Source organism: Vigna radiata, chromosome 6, assembly GCF_000741045.1.
Source record: "Vigna radiata var. radiata cultivar VC1973A chromosome 6, Vradiata_ver6, whole genome shotgun sequence".
In the NCBI taxonomy this organism is placed as follows: domain Eukaryota; kingdom Viridiplantae; phylum Streptophyta; class Magnoliopsida; order Fabales; family Fabaceae; genus Vigna; species Vigna radiata.
Genome location: NC_028356.1, coordinates 32,562,955 through 32,567,971, shown reverse-complemented (window position 1 = coordinate 32,567,971; position 5,017 = coordinate 32,562,955).

The following is a 5,017-nucleotide window of genomic DNA, read 5'->3' as shown; positions in this document are numbered from 1 at the left end:
AAATGAGACCCACACGGCCCACCTTCACTTTCTCTCTTCACAGCTACTTTCACGTAACACACGTACTCTCTCTTCAATTTCTTTCTCCCTCTTTTACGACCATTTTATGGAAATTCCACCCAATACATAGTTATTCCTTCTCACTTGGATCTTAACAATTCACGTATAAAAAAAGAACTTGTTGATTATACTATTTTTTTTTTCTCATTGCCACCTGCAGACCCCACCAAGAAAAGAACCCCAACCCAAACCTCTCTCTTTCCTAACTACATGAAGGTTTTTCTCTTTCTCACTTAGCATTTTCCAGTACTTATTTCCCTATAACCATATTACATTTCTACATTAAACTTTTATTCCATTCCTTTCCTTCTTTTGTTACTTATAAATCATCCAAACCTAAAGCTACAGAACGTGAAACACATACAAGACTTCCCTCCCTTTCATCATTTGATTTTACGAAACATTATCTTTCCATTTCATAATGAAGAGCACAAGGAAAAAGAGGAGATAATATACGCCTGTGCCATTACACGAAATTAACAACAACCCAAACAACGTGAAGGAAGCAACGTTTGAATTACCGAAACAATAAAAAATATTACAACCATCACAGCACCATGATCATAGTCATTCACTTCACGGGTATCACACATACACACCAAATAAATCAAGACAAAGTTAGCTCCCCTTACCTTGGGCGAAGTCCACTTTCTCCCTTGCCTCACGTTGCAACCCAAAGATCTTTCTCCTCCAGCCTATGGTTTTCGGGTTTCTACTCTTCCTATTGCCGCCGTTGGTCTCTCTCACTTTTCCTAGGTTAATCCTGTGCCCTTCATGCGGTTTTCGTGCCCTCTTATATTCTACCTATTAAGTGGCTAGGATAAAAAAAAAATAAACGAACTGAACTTGGCCCAAAACGACATCATTTTTCATCTAAACGTTCTCGGGTCCTCTTTTTAAACACCTCCCAAAACACCCCGTTTGATTCTAATACTCACATGTTCCTTAGCTTATTGGGTTAAGAACTCATTCTAAAAGAAAAGAGTCTCAAGGACACCCCTTGCTCAGCCGAGAGTTACCTCTTCCCCTTGGTTGCATAGCATCATGTTCGTGAAAATAAAACACAAATGAAGAAGATGATTCTTCTTTTCTCTCACTTTGAAACCACCACACACAGACTTAAGTTTTTTTGTTTCTCTTTCTTCAATTACTCCCTCACCTCCACTTTTCTCTTTCCTCTTTTTGCATGCAAATACGTAGCCTTTCTTCTCCGATTCTCTTCCTTCATTTAATGCCAACTCTTTTGGCCATTAATTCCTTTCTCTCTCTTTCCACTAAGTGGGCCCCACGCAGAAAAAAATATGAAAACAATTGGCCAAGCTAGGAAGATGCACCAACCAGAACTTGAACCCAAGACATCTCCATCCCAAGACTCAGAACAACACCATTAAGCCAATTCAATTTCACTGATCTATTATACCAATACAAATATTTAATATATATATCACACATTTTACATATTAATTAAAACAATCATAAATAATTTTGTTTTCTACTCCAACACTTTTTAACCCAAAGAAACAAAATCATAATAAATTATCTTAATATAAATAAATAAAAATACGGGTCTTACAGATGGTGGAGTGGATGGTTAAAGATAGGGTGGAGTGGAGGTGGATAAAGAGGGTAGAGTGGAGGTGCAAAGTAAGGGTGGAGTGGAGGTTGAGACTGAGGGTGGAGTAGAGGTGCACAATGAGGGCGGAGTGAAGGTTGAGAGTGAGGGTGGAGTGGAGGTTGACAGTGAGGAAGAAGTGCAATTGGACAGTAAGGATGAAGTAAAAATGGATAATCTGAATGGTGATGAGTACGTGGAGGAGGGAGAAGACTTCGTTATTGGTTTGAAGGATAGTGATCAATAATATAAGGGTGAAGGGAGTGATAATGAAGTAAAGCAACAAGGTAGGGGTTTTTCAGATGATGAATGAGAGTCTGATATGCTCTTAACTCTAGAAATCAACGTAGGTAAGGAGGATGACAGTGAGGATAGACCTACTCGTGGTCCCTTCCGTACATATGGAAAACAAAAGTCAATTGCAGATTACAGATGGGAAGTGGGCACCATATTTACCGATAAGGATGAGTTTAAGGAGGCCATTAGAAGGTATGTTGTTTATGCTGGGAGGGCTCTAAAGTTTGTAAAAAATGATAGTCGTAGGGTGAGGGTCAGATGCATGGATGAGCAACGTAAGTGTCCATAAGTAGCTTACCGTGGGTATTTGCCATCACGCAAAATTTGACAATTGAGGAAGATAATTGATACTCATACTTGCAGCAGACAACTTAACATTAAAATGATGAATGTTAAGTGGTTGAGTCAGGAAATAGATAGGTCTTTACATGGCAATCGTAATTTAAGGATCAAAGACATACGCAGTAAAACATTAAGGAAATGGAATACGAATGTGTCAATTTTGAAAGCATGAAGGGCAAAATTAATGGCATCAAGACAACTTGAAGGAGACTTCAAAGAACAATTTAGAAGGATTTATGACTATGGACATGAGCTGTTGAGGTGTAACCCAGGGTCAACAATTAAGGTTAAAGTTGACCCTAATAATGGTGACCCAATCTTCCAAATAATTTATGTTTGTCTCAAAGCTTATAAACACAATTTCATCAATTGTAGGCCCATTATATGTTTAGATGGGTGTTTTTTGAAAGGTCAGTATAAGGAAGAGTTGCTTACTATTGTTGGTAGGAACCCAAATGAGAAAATGCTACCCCTTGCATATGTAGTAGTTGAAGTCGAGAACAAAGACAGTTGAAGCTGGCTTTTGCAGTTATTGATTAAAGACCTCGAGGTAGTGAACTGTGTGAGGTGGGTGCATGTGGATGTCTGACCAGCAAAAGGTACATGTAGTCCTTACATTATTTTATACTTCATGCTTTGTAAATGATGTATGTTTGATTAGTAAATTAATGTGGACAGAGGTTGGTGCCAATTATGCAGGAACTTTTGCTTGGGGCAAAATAAAGATTCTGCCTCAGGCACCTGTATGCAAACTTTAGGAAAATGTTTTCTAGTCTAATATTGAAGAATCTGATTTGGAGGGCTTCCACAAGCACGTACCCCCAGGCTTGGGAGAGAGAAATGTTGAATATTAGAGAAGCCAATGTAGAAGAATATAAATACCTCATAGCCATTCCCCAAGGTACATTTTTTTTCCTTACAAGCACATTTGAGTTACTCATGTATGGTAACCCATTTTTCTAATTTTTGTGCAACAGGTATTGGTCAAGATCTCGCTTCACAAGTCAAGCAATGTTTGACACCTTAGATAACAACATCATTGAAGCTTTCAACAATGTTCTTGTTCATACCAGAGGAAAACCCATTATCAACATGCTGGAGGATATCAGAGTTTATCTGATGAAACAATGGCCACCAATAATAGCAAGGTGGCATCTATGGATTTCACAATATACCCAAAGATAAAAAAGAGACTTCAGAAGGAGTCAAATTTATCAAGATATTGGATCTCAAGGTAATATTGTCATTTATGTTCATATCCAATTGTCATTTATCTTCATGTCCATTGTTCATGTGCTTTATTTATTTCAATTGGTCTACACGAAAGATGTTTGAGAACAAGTTTAGTCGTTGGGAACAAGTTCACAGTGGACCTGGACGTGAACACTGTAGCTGTAGAAAGTAGATAATCAATGACATCCCATGTTGTCATGTAATTGTAGCAATGAACTACTCAAATTTAGACCCAGAAAATTTTATACCAACTTGCTTCATAAGATCAACATATGAAGAGACATATGCGTCCATAATTTATCCTGTCAATGGTCACCTGCTATGGGAAAGAACAAGTTTCCCTAATGTATTATCACCATTTAAGAGAAAGTTGCCTGGGAGGCAAAAGAAAAAACGAAGGTTGGAGACATGGGAGCTAATTAAGGATGACACCCAAATGAGTATTGGTGGCCATAGAAAGAAGAATATCATTTTATGTGTAGGGGGCACAACAAAAATAAGTGCCCTTTACATCCACATCCATCGGAACCAACAGACCAAATACAACCATCACAACCACCACCAAGTACCCATTCCCCTCTACCATTAGAGCCACAAAGTCCCCAATGTCCTACCAATCCCTTCTACCATTGTAGCCATCAAGTCCCTAATCCCCTCATCCACTAATCATAAGAAAAAAATTAGATGTTAAAAGAAAAGCTCTTTAGATGATACATTATTTATTTTCATTGGCAAAATTTGGATGTATTTTGTATTGTCATTAACAACTTTATTTGTGTACTTCATGGTGATGTATGTTTCATCAACTTTAATTAAGTACTTTGATGATATAGATGTACTTTCATGAAGTTGTGTTGATATTTTGTTATTTCTTCATAATCTTATGTTAACACTTTTGTTACTATAATGTGACACACATCCTTCATATGTGTCATAATCATATACATTAGGGACCATATTGAACATTTTTAAATCAAATCTGGGACAACAATTTATATTTTTTAAGCAAATGGGGGACTGAATTGAACATTCTCCATTGAATTTAAGCAATTACAACTGACACTGGTACATAATCCATTGCATGATTGATCTTACATCAACCAAAACACCTGAAGCTATACATTCACCTTCACATTATCCACCTATTTTCATCAACCATCCAAAACATTACATTAACAAAACATAAAACATATACCCATATTTCCCACCTAACAACATCAACCTAAATAAAACCAAAATATCACAATGTTCAACACAATATTAACAAAGATAGCTCCAACTAACAATTTAATCCTTTTCTGCAAATCATTCACTAAATTTTCCAGATCACTTATCATCCTTCTTTGCCTAACAATTGTACAATCTCTTTCATCAATGTTTTCTTCATCTAATGAGAAATTCAAATTCTCATCTCATGAGAAGTTCGAATTCCCATCTCATGAGAAGTTCGAATTCCCATCTCATGAGAAGTTC